Here is a 12,858-nt window from a genome sequence, read left to right as displayed (position 1 = left end):
TTTCCCCTCCCTTTGCAAAATTTGAATTACGATTGTTTACCTTGGTCTACTTTTTCTAAGTAGTGTCCTGTAGTTTGTATGGTGACTTATAAAATGATAGCTGCAAACAATGGATTATACAGTTACAGTAAGGGTGTTAATATGAACTGATGCCACATGCTTTTTTTCCGGTTTTTTGAACCAAAATTTACTTTACATAGAGTTAGGGATCATTCTGATGATGAGGTCTTCTTTGAATGAGTTCTGGTTTTCCTTGTTTTTCCTGCTGCAAACATTTGCAATGCCATGAAGAAATTGCTGCAGCCACTCATCTTTGTGTGATTCCCTGCACCTGGCACTGCAAAGGTGATGGGGTGCCTCTCTAATGTGGTCAATGTTGCAGCTGGAGGGCCACTGGATGTATGCCCAGAACCCTTGAGGTTAATTTGCTGTGCCTTGGATGTTGTGGAGGATCATCCCATGCAGAATCCACCTTCACCATGTTTGGATAAACTGTCTTTCAAACGTTGCTGTATATGGTGTTATAGCTGAGTCTTTTTGCTAAACAGCAGGAACTACAGGGCTCACAGGAGTAATAGAGCTCATTTCTCTTTCATGGAATGATGGAGGGTATTCCCCTCACCTCTTCACCTGTAGATGTGTCAAAACATTCTTTCTAATGTTTGGAAATCCATTAGGCACCCAAAAGAATTGTGGGACCTGTGAACAGCAAAAATCTAGAGTGCTCTCTCATATCAAAGCAATATTAAATCCAAAACCAAAAATGTAATATAATGCATATTCTCCTGTGTTTTCATTTGATAATCTGGCGAGTAACATACCACTGGTGTTACAGTGCCCTCTCTCTGAAAGAATGAACAAAGGAGGCAGCAACATTGACAGCCTGGGGGTGGCGGAGTGTTGGATTTACTAGCAAATTTAGATACACTAACAAATGAAGCCAAGTTAATGCTTTATGAGCAGTTACAGCAATGTTTAGGTTTTTTATTTTTTTTTTTTGAGATAAAAGTTTTACATAAGTAAAGGCTTGTCATTGTAAGCACCCTGTTAGTGTCACCCTAGGTTCACACCTAAGCGTTTTCCGCTGTGTTTCGCAGAAACACACTACAGTCTATTGAACATGATTGCCTATGGGACACATTCACATATCCGCGTTTTCACCGTGTGGTTTTTGGAAACTGTCAGGGACTTTTTCGAATGCAAAAAGTTGCGTTTTTGGTTCTATAGACTTCAGTAAAAACACTGCAGCAAAGCATGTAGTGTGTTTTTGCCACATTTTGCGTTTTAAATCTGCCTAGTGACAAGAAATAAAAAAACAAAAATATGCAAAACGAGCTGCAGAAACGGATCAAATGCAAACTGCATAGGTGTGAACCTAGCCTTAAATGGTTTGTCCAAATGCTGTAACTGATGCATTTGGAGGAGAGTTTGTTCTTTTGAAAAACAGACATACCGGCCAGATCACCAGGTAAAAATAGAATAAAGCCTAAGAAAGACAAATGCAGCCATCACATTTAAGAATTGGTAAGCTGCAATAAAATAAATGTTCGCTTTTTGGTTTAGCACTGCTTTAATTTAAATGTGTCAGAAACAAAAACCTCATGTGGCAGGAGTTAAGATTAGCTCCTCTTGTAATCATTGTCATCAATGTTCAGATTCAAGAGAAATTAACTGGCATAATTTTTTTACTCTGTTCCTTTTTATCTCTCTGATCTGTTATATAAAAAGAATAGTAACCAAAATAAAAACAGATCACACTGCATTAATAATCCCAGGTATACCTTTTGGTTCTGTGTCAAGTCTACAATACTAGCCAATTGTAAAATAATCACATTAAAGTCTTTCAGCTAGTGTTAGATCTGTAGTAGTAGGAGACATTGTGAGTATCTGGGGAAAAAAAGTGTTTGCTAATTCCCCAAGGGAACACTTGCAAGATGCTGATATCATTTAGGCTCAGTACAATGCTATGATACAGATATTACCATTTGAATCCATGTAGTGTGCTTAAACCAGAACACCCAGGAGATTTTTTTTTTTTTTTTTCCCCCTCATGCAGTGGGGCTGCTTGTTAACTGCTTGTTTTTGTCTAGGAGAGGGGAGATCCACCGATTCCATCCAGCGCAAGATCGGTCCCTGCTGCTCCTGCCCCCCTTAGTCTAGCGGTCTGGTGTGATGGACTGTTCCTGACGTGATCACTCCTATAGCCTGGCTCTGGATGTGAGGACGGCAGGTACAGTCCACTGCTGGATGTGGGGGAGCATTGTTTTCTAGAAGATTGAAGGATCAGGTGAGTACAAGCTCTGTGTTTGCCCCTAGATGAATTAAGCAGTTAACCTGTGCAGTGCAGGCACAGCCCCACTGCGTGGGGAAAAAACATTTTCCTGGAGTTCTGCTTTTAAGGGGATACCCTTAAATATTCAGGCCAAACCCATGTCAGGTTATATGATGTGATAATGGAATGCTTTGAACCTCTCTTAGTTTTAAATCTTTATTGCTTGATACCCTGTGGTCGGCATTATTCTGCAAATCCCACTTTTCCATGTTCAGACGGTATTGCATTGAGTACTAGAAAGGGAGCCCAGTTGTGGGCAGCAGCTGAAGAGAAGTTTATCCCTCTGTGAAAAAAGCGGATCTGATTTTTACACGCTGCCACCAACACAATGTTTCACTGCTACACTTTTGGTCTGGAGTGTGGAAATGAAACCTCACACTACACCAGGAATGAAATATTAACATTTGTATCATAACATTGTATTGAACGCTTAGGATTTTGGTTACTTTTGAGTATCCCCTAGGGAAAATGGTGAGCAGGCGTTAGTCTGATGTGCATAATGTCTCCCTATTACCACAGGTCCACTAACTTAATTGAAAGAACTCAATGTGATAACTTTACATTAGAAAGTATGAGCTTATCTTGTGGACTTCATGCAGAATTATATATGTACTGCTCAAAAAAAATTAAAGCAACACTTTTTTTTAAGCAGAGTACAGCATCAAGTCAATGAAACTCCTGGGATATTGATCTGGTCAGTTAAGTAGCAGAGGGGGTTGTTAATCAGTTTCAGCTGCTTTGGTGTTCATGAAATTAACAACAGCTGCAGAAATGGTCTTACAGGCAGAAGCTACTGACATTTGTTTCTCTTCTTCACTTTTCTGACTCTTTTTCACTAGTTTTGCATTTGGCTAGGGTCAGTGTCACTACTGGTAGCATGAGGTGATACCTGGACCCTACAGAGGTTGCACAGGCAGTCCAACTCCTCCAGGATGGCAGATCAATACGTGCCATTGGTCAGAAGGTTTGCTGTGTCTCCTAGCACAGTCTCAGGAGCATGGAGGAGATTCCAGGAGACAGGCAGTTACTCTAGGAGAGCTGGACAGGGCTATAGACGGTCCTTAACCCATCAGTAGGATCAGTATCCTGCTCCTTTGTGCAAGGAGGAACAGGATGAGCACTGCCAGAGCCTTACAAAATTACATCCAGCAAAACATTGGTGTGAATGTCTCTGACCAAACAATCAGAAACTGAATTCATGAGGGTGGCCTGAGGGCCCGATGTCCTCAACTGGGCCCTGTGGTCACTGCTCTGCACCATAGAGCTCAGGTGGCATTTGCCATTAAACACCAGAACTGGCAGGTGCACCACTGGCACCCTGTGCTTTTCACAGATGAGAGCAGGTTCACCCTGAGCATATGTGACACTGTTTTGGTGGTGTGTCAGTGATGGTCTGGAGAGGCATATCCATGGAGGGACACACACATCTCTACACCCTGACTGCCATTAGGTATCAGGATGACATCCTTGGACCTGTTGTCAGACCCTACTCTGGTGCAGTGGGTCCTGGGTTCCTCCTGGTGCACGACAATACCCGGCCTCATGCAGGCAGTTCCTGAAGGATGAAGGAATTGATACCATTGAATGGCCCCCATGCTTGCCTGACCTAAATCTAATACAACACGTCTGAGATATCATGTTTCGGTCCATCCGACGCCACCAGGTTGCACCTCAGACTGTCCAGGAGCTCAGTGATGGCCTGGTCCAGATCTGGGAGGAAATACCCCAGGACACCATCCCTCTCATTAGGAGCATGACCTGACATTGTCAGGCATGCATACAAGCATGTGGGGATCATACAAACTACTGAGTACCATTTTGAGTTGCTGCATTGAAATTTCAGCAAAATGTTCTAGCTTGCTACATAATTTTTTCACTTTGATTTTCGGGGTGTCTTTGAATTCAGTCCTCTGTAGGTTAATAATTTTCATTTCCATCAAACGATGGAGCATCTTTACGTTACTAACACATTACCCAGTCCATCAGTATACAGGTGAAACTCGAAAAATTAGAATATCGTGCAAAAGTTCATTTATTTCAGTAATGCAACTTAAAAGGTGAAACTAATATATGAGACTCATTACATGCAAAGCAAGATAGTTCAAGCCGTGATTTGTCACAATTATGATTGATTATGGCTTACAGCTCATGAAAACCCCAAATCCACAATCTCAGAAAATTAGAATATTGTGAAAAGGTGCAATATTCTAGGCTCAAAGTGTCCCACTCTAATCAGCTAATTAAGCCATATCACCTGCAAAGGGTTCCTGAGCCTTTAAATGGTCTCTCAGTCTGGTTCAGTAGGAATCACAATCATGGGAAAGACTGCTGACCTGACAGTTGTGCAGAAAACCATCACTGACACCCTCCATAAGGAGGGAAAGCCTCAAAAAGGTATTTGCAAAAGAAGTTGGATATTCCCAAAGTGCTGTATCAAAGCACATTAATAGAAAGTTATGTGGAAGGGAAAAGTGTGGAAGAAAAAGGTGCACAAGCAGCAGGGATGACCGCAGCCTGGAGAGGATTGTCAGGAAAAGGCCATTCAAAAGTGTTGGGGACTTTCACAAGGAGTGGACTGAGGCTGGAGTCAGTGCATCAAGAGCCACCACCCACAAAGCGGATCCTGGACATGGGCTTCAAATGTCGTATTCCTCTTGTCAAAATGCTCCTGAACAACAAAGAACGTCAGAAGCGTCTTACCTGGGCTAAAGAAAAACAGACCTGGTCTGTTGTTCAGTGGTCCAAAGTCCTCTTTTCTGATGAGAGCAAGTTTGCATCTCATTTGGAAACCAAGAACCCAGAGTATGGACTTCAAGCATCTTGCACTGTGTGCCTCTCCATTCTTCCTCCAGTGTGACGTTTCCACAGTCTGTGTTGATTTGGGGAGCCATATCATCTGCTGGTGTTGGTCCACTGTGCTTCATTAAATCCAGGGTCAACGCAGCCATCTACCAGGTGATTTTGGAGCACTTCATGCTTCCTTCCGCAGACGAGCTTTATGGGGATGCTGACTTCATTTTCCAGCAGGACTTGGCACGTACCCACACTGTCAGAAGCACCAAAACCTGGTTCAATGACCATGGGATTACTGTGCTTGATTGGCCAGCAAACTCGCCTGACCTGAACCCCATAGAGAATCTATGGGGCATTGCCAAGAGAAAGATGAGGCATGAGACCGAACAATGCAGAAGAGCTGAAGGCCACTATTGAAGCATCCTGGTCTTCCATAACACCTCAGCAGTGCCACAGGCTGATAGCTTCCATGCCATGCCGCATTGAGGCAGTAATTGCTGCAAAAGGGGCCCACACCAAGTATGGAGTACATATGCATGCTTATACTTTTCAGAGGTCCGGTATTGTTCTATGTACAATCCTTGTTTTATTGATTGCATCTAATGTTCTGAGATTGTGGATTTGGGGTTTTTATGAGCTGTAAGCCATAATCATCACAATTATGACAAATCACGGCGTGAACTATCTTGCGTTGCATGTAATGAGTCTACCTCATATATTAGTTTCACCTTTTAAGTTGCATTACTGAAATAAACGAACTTTTGCACGATATTCTAATTTTTCGAGTTTCACCTGTAGATATCCAGCACGATATTTTTCCCCATTGAGATCTGATTTGTTTTTCAAAGCATTCCTTTAATTTTTTTTTGAGCATTGCAGTTTGACCTGGAATTATTTAGTGCAAAGTGATCTGTTATTTTGGTTTATAGTGAGAATTTCTGAATGGACTCAATGCAGAGTTGCACACTTGCAGATGTATAGGTCATTTCTCTCATGTGATGTAATTGTGTAGAAAGAATATTAATGTTGAGTATTTTTTCCCATTGCAGAGCAAAGTAAGAATGATTTCTCCACGTCCCATCTGACTTGATTTTATCAGCCTGGAATCCTTCTAAATGCATACATAGGTGGTAACCTGCAGAAAACAATAAATAAGTTGTACTGGTTCAGCAGGAAGTTATGCCTTGTACTAAAGAATAGTTAATGTTAAACATGGAAAACACCACATTCCTGGCCTGTTGGTTGAAATTATTGCAAACCAGCCTTTTTATTGTTGCATCAAAGTGCCTAAGTTCATGCAGAGATGTGACTTTCAATGTGAGGCTTCCTGCTGGAATATTATAAATTCAAACCAGTGGACAGAAGCTGGTGAGGAATAAAATATTAGATTTATACAGTAGTTTATACATTGTGAATGATCCCATTTTTAGTTGTTAAAAAATGGATGCTGGTAAGAAGCACAGCGGACAAGTCAGTTGCCTAGCGTCAGTGTTTTATTTTTTGCTTATTTAAAAACACCACTTGGGGATCTGTTCCTTTCATATTTAATGTGCGATCAGTTCTAAATATATTAAAAGCTGTTCAATGATTCCAACTTTTTTTCTTTGGTTTGGAAAGGGATCAAGAAGAATAAACATTTTTTTTTCGTTGTCTTGAATAGATTTTATTGTCCTATGTGCTTTTGTGAATATATGTATGCTATCTGGATTAAAGTGGTAGTAATTACTGCACGGTCACTTGTTCCTGCAGTTAAGCATATAACTCTAGGTACAATGAATATCTCCTAAATGTGCACAGTTTTGGAGATATTCACAATTTATTCAGCTGTCACTGGCGAAGGCACACTGTGCCATCAGGCCAGAGCTTTGTGCCCCGATTGTGACTCTTGAGCCTGCTAACCTGAGCGGAAGACCGGGTGAAGATGGAAGTGCTGTCGGCAGTGACGGTTCGCTGTATCAGGGATATCTTGTTTGGGTAAGTCTGTTGTAATGTGCTAGTATGGAGTGCATACTAGCATGTTATGCCATTTACTTGCACTGTGTTTTTAGACAAAAGAAAACCCCAAACATACAAAAAGGAAAAACACTTCACCACTGGTGTAAATAATATTCTAGCTGAGAATGGCACAGTTACAGCTAAGGTAATTGTTTGAGGTTTTGCAGCCAAAGACTCCTAAGAAAACAATATGTAACAGAGAACATTTACCAAAGCTAACCCTGCCACTGCTCTGCTATTGTGGCTCTCCAAACCGACCCCCTCCCTCCTTCCAACCCTCCACAGTTCTTTTTATTTAAGCTTGTGTAATACAAAATTACAGAAAATGAGGCTGTAAAAGTAATGCACCCTCTCCCCGTGTGAAATTACATTACATATTTTTTTTTTGCTGCTGAACTATAACAGATCTGTTCTCTGTCCTGAGAAGAAAAATATTTCTTTGTTCAACCTCTATTCTTTTTTTTTTTTTCTCCCATCAAGCACTTCTCTTCAATTGAGGCATAAAAGGATATGTCTTGCGCTGCTTACTTATAAATGAAAAAAATAATCACCATCCCAGACATTCCATATAGTGCAAAATATAAATAACCTGAATCCAAAAAATATAACACAATCCCATCATGTGTAAGTCCAACAGAATACAGTGTTTGATTCTCCTGCTGGAGATTATACCCTCTTCCCCAGTGCTGTCAAATCCTCTCTGTGCAATACTGCAAATTGTGTGTCTGCAATGAACCCTCACCTTCCCAATATTTGATTAAAAACAGGTCAGGAGCACTTTCTCCCCATCTCTGGGGGATCTGTATAGATGTCTCTGTGGGGCTCTAGTCTCTCTCTTGCCTCCACTGCACACAAGTAATGGTAAACTCCCACTGCTGTCAGTCAGATAAAGCTCACAAGGACAAAGGAAGCTGCCATAATGTATATAAATGCAGAATGATTTTTATTAAAATTACACTCACATAAAGAAGCTGGTAGTAAGCCATTAAGAAGGACAAGGGCTTTCAAACTTTGACCAATCCATGATCTCTCCGACACGTTGGCTCTCCTGTCATATAAACCTGCTAACCCTGTGGAAGTCAATAGAATCACAAACCGAGGAACAGTTAAAACTAAAATTCACTTGATTGTTGGGTTAAGAAGAATGACATGTAGGTGTGCCCAGATTGATAAATCACCAAACGAGTCAAGAGGACATGATCTGAGAAAGGGGAAAGTCCCTGAAACATGTTATGATGACTGGCTTCTCTGGTTTGAGATGGTATGAGTGCTCCCCTAGGTTTCCAGTTTGCCCTCACCAGCCCTTGTTTGGGCGATCTCTCGCCAGGTGTATGGCATAACAACCAGATCTGGGACACGTGATTTACGGTGGACACACCATCTTAGTGATCCCAGTGGCTGCCATCCTTACACCCTTCCCGCTGTCCAGAAGCTTCTGGGCTGAGCAACCTACTGTTGGGTCCAGGATCATGTGTCATCCTCCAGCTTTTAGAAATGTGTTTCTCCTCTCCACTGGCTTGGTGATGCATCAATCTGGACACTCCTACAAGTCATGCTTTTTAACCCAATATTAAAGTGAATTTCGATTTTTAACTGTGCCTTGGCTTGTGACTCTGTTATAGACTTCCACAGGTTTGGGAGGACTCCTTTATTTTTTGTGTAATACCATCACAGTGTAATACATGGTACAGTTGTGCTCAAACATTTGTATACCCTGAAAAAAACCATGAAATTTTAACATTGATATTGAAAATATGACTGGTCATGTCAAAAAACTGCCTTTTATTTAAGGATAGTGATCCTATGAAGCCATTTATTACCACATAGCTGTTTGGCTCCTTTTTAAATCAGAATGATAACAGAAATCGTACAAATGGCCATGATCAAAAGTTTACATACCCTGGAATGTTTGGCCTTAGTACAGATAAAAGATGACACACACAGGTTAAAATGGCAATTCAAGGTTAATTTCCCATATCTGTGGCTTTTTAAATTGCAATTGGTGTCTTTTTGTAAAAATAGGGGGATCAGAAAACAACTGTCAAAAGACCTGGGTAACAAGGTAATTAAACTTTATAAAGATGGAAAAGGATATAAAGATATCCAAAGCCTTGAATATGTCAGTCAGTACTGTTTAGTCACTTATTAAGAAGTGGAAAATTCGGGGATCTCTTGGTACCAAGCCAAAGTCAGCCAAAACTGCCTGAAGAATTGTTTGGGATACAAAGAAAAACTTACAGGTAACCTCTGCAAAAATACAGGCTAATCTAGAGAAAGACAAAGCGGTTGTTTCAAGGAGCACAATATGATGATACTTGAACAAAAATGAGCTGCATGTTTGAGCTGCCAGAAAGAAGCCTTTACTGCACCAATGCCACAAAAAAGCCTGGTTACAATAAGCCTGACAACATTATATTGGTATTATAAGTAAACTTATTTGTTTCCATATGTAAAGGCCTTTTTTGCAGTAGATTTTTAGGGTTCAATGACAGCATTTATTATAATGTGGAAGTGAGCTGCTTTAAACATTGGTAAATAAACTACTTTTTTAAATATATATTTGTAAACATTTGTGCATACATGTGTGTGTATGTATGTGTATATATATATATATATATATATATATATGTGTGTGTGTATATACAGATATATATATCTATATCTATATCTCAAAGTACAGAATCAATTCCAACAGGGACATCTATAAACAATGGTTTAGTGTCCTCTCCTTTTAAAAACACTAAATATCTGGGTACTGAGGAGATCGTTTCCTGGAGTTTTGGGAGAAAAATGTCCCATTCTTGCTTGGGCATATACTGCTCTAAAACCTGGATATATCTTTTTCTAATGTGAATAAAATATGGGTTTATGAGATTTACATATTGCATTCTGTTGCAGATGTAGATTTTACACAGCCTTCCAACTTTTTTGGAATTGCTGTTGTACATTTTTGCAGGTCCTAGTACCCTTTCCTCTGATGGTTGCCACCATTTGATTCCACTCCTGCTAGTCATTTGGCTGGGCCATCAGTCACAACAGCCTTAATTGTCCTCCAGAGTGGAATTTTCTGCCACATGGCAGAATTTCTGACTTTGTTGAGGCTCTGGACAATGGGCCATGCCCCTTGACTTCCCCTCCTGCATCAGCCTTTGACTTTGCCCTTGAGCTAGACACAGTGCAAGAAGAGGAGTTGTCAGCTGATGAGGACTGCATGATTTCAAATGCATCAGATCAGAATGATACTTCTGCTGCAGGTATCTCCCCTAAGCTCAGAAGCTATTGCTACAATTACTGAAGCTCCACACTCTTGTTAGGGTTGGAGCAACTGGAGTCTGCTCGTCACTGTGTGGTCTCTAAAATTCCATACACCAGCTAAAACCATCCAGTCCACGAGCTGGTTAAACCTATCCTTTATGCAGATTGGCCTCACCTAGAGAAGATTTCTTTTTTTTCTCCAAAACATGCTAAAAAAAAAACTATTAAGAAAAGGTAAATTATGAATTGGGCAAATCCTGTGGTAGATCTGGCCCTTTTGTTCGAGGATAATTACATGTTTAATGGTAGTCTGTCAGGCCATCACTGTCTGGACCAAACATATGGTCTGGAACTCCTTCTCCATCCTTACAGATCCCTGTCTCCTGTCATCTAATATTTTTGCCTTTTTCCCTACACAGTAGTAAATGTCTTGGCAGATACACTTTGCCAGATTTTTGCATGAGTCTTTTATCTGTCAAAATGTCAAGGATTTTTTGGCTCAAATGCTGTTCAGCATAACTCCCTTGTGACAGACACCTTGAGTTATTACCTGTAGGTGAGCTCCTGACATAGTCCTTACCAGCCACATCTGGTGTAAAGGCCTCTGTACAGTGATTGGGCTCCCCACTTCTTAGGGTGGGGGTTATCTGTTGGCCCTCTTGTTTCATAAAATCTCAGACACCAGGGTTATTTCTAGTGGCTAGAAACTGAAGTTTTAAAATATACCTCCTCCCTGCTTCATGCTCTTCAACTCATCTCCATCCCTATTAATGCTTGTGGCTGCTCTTGTTGCTTTTCAACTGCTCTTGAATTAAGGAATCATTACCCTGTATCTAGAGATAATGTTTTCAAGGCTTCTATTCAAATTTCTTTATGGTTGCCAAGCTGAATGGGTGAGTTTGTCCTATTCTGGATCTGAAGCTTCACAACTTGTTTCTCACGGGCTCAGAAGTTTTGTATGGAAAATTCCGATTTTGTCATGGTCTTTCTTCCAGGGGATTTTCTGACCTCAATAGACATCCAGGATATTTATCTTTACATTCCTGTGTTCCTGCCTCATTAATGTTACCTGTGCTGTGCGGCATGCAAGCAGCATTATCAGTTTATAATTTTTTATTTTTTTTTGCCTAGCCATGACCCCTTGGATTTTCACCAGGGTACACATTAAGGAGTACCTGAATTATCTCCTGTTAAAGGGCCAGTCCTCAATGCCCCTCACAGGCTGCAGACACTGCAGTGGTTTATGTGAATCTTCAACCTCCAGAAGTCATTGTTGGACCAACCTTACAGATTGGATTATCTGGCTCTGCTGCTTTACCTTGTCCAGATCCTTTCTGTGGCAGAGCGAATCTTTGTCCTTGTCATTCTCATGGCAAGGGCCTGCAGGCCCGGAGGAAGCCCTCAATTTGCACTTGCACGAGGGTCTTGGGTCTCATGATGGCCTCCTTTTGAGGCAGCACCAAAAGTCCAGTTTCACTCCAGGCCAATTAAATGCAACATTTGGGCTTTATGGGACAAACAGCCTCAGTCCTTGGATCGCCCGCCCTAAGCATCTAAACCCCAAGACCAGACTCTCCTTGATCTGGTAAATTTTCAGTTTGGAGATGGAGAAGCCCTTTCCTCTTCAGTCATGGTAAGTTATCATGATGGATGTCAGACCAGGGAGTTGTTCTGAACATCTGATGAGAAACAAGTCATACAGTGCCAGCACCATGGCCTTCTTCAATGCTCAAGGAGGCACCATATGTGCTGCTCTAGGTGAGGCAAACTTAATCCTGTCTTGGGCAGAACTTCACATACCAGCCATGTCCAGTGTCCACATCCCAGGTGTGGAATATTGGTAGGTAGAGTTTCTCAGTCCTTTGTTACAGGTGCCTAATGACATATGTGGATATCCTGGCATCTAGATTCAACAACAAGCTTGACAGGATTGTTGTCAGGTTCAGATACCCCCTCGATCTTCACAGTGGACACTCTGGTGATACCATGGCATCAAGTAAACCTGATCTACACCTTGCTGTCCACTTGCATATTTCACAGGATTGAGAAGAAGGGTGTCCCAGTGATCCCACTGCATTGGCCCAGGAGGACATGGTACTTCGTGATACTCAAGCTCCTGGCAAATACTTCATGGACTCTTTCAGATTATCCTGGCCTCATGTCTGCAGTTCCATCCTGCTTCTCAGTCACTGACTTTAATAGCATGGTTGTTTGAAATCTCAGTCTTGGAGGTTATCACAACCCTCTAGAAAACTAGGAAGTCTACCGTTGCTCCTTGAAGGTCTATTTTACGTGGTGCAAGTCTAGGAACCTTTTACCTTAGAAAGTACACTCTGGGACACGTATCCTGTCTTTGGTCCAGTCTGCCCAGGACCACCAGTTGATCCTGAGTTCATAAAGGGACAAACCTCAGCTTTAGTCATTCAGTTTCAGAAACCTTTGGTTTCTCACTCTAGTTAAGGTTTTTGTTTTGGAAGTAACTT

At 41.3% G+C, this 12,858-nt stretch overlaps 1 protein-coding gene across 1 annotated transcript in view; it reads left to right on the top strand.

Moving 5' to 3' along the window:
* The window catches only part of GRSF1 (G-rich RNA sequence binding factor 1), a 38,119-nt gene extending 31,333 nt beyond the window's left edge, over positions 1 to 6,786 (top strand). Inside the window, exon 10 of the mRNA XM_089679577.1 lies at positions 6,175 to 6,786. The gene's annotated coding sequence lies outside the window, so the exon portion shown is untranslated. The remainder of the gene's footprint in view (positions 1 to 6,174) is intronic.
* Positions 6,787 to 12,858: the final 6,072 nt, after the last annotated feature.

This window comes from Staurois parvus, unplaced genomic scaffold (genome assembly GCF_062004578.1).
Source record: "Staurois parvus isolate SC_StPar_1 unplaced genomic scaffold, SC_StPar_1.0 ptg000227l, whole genome shotgun sequence".
In the NCBI taxonomy this organism is placed as follows: Eukaryota; Metazoa; Chordata; class Amphibia; order Anura; family Ranidae; genus Staurois; species Staurois parvus.
Note: the sequence above shows the minus strand (reverse complement) of the source record. Positions and strands in the feature narration are given on the sequence as shown.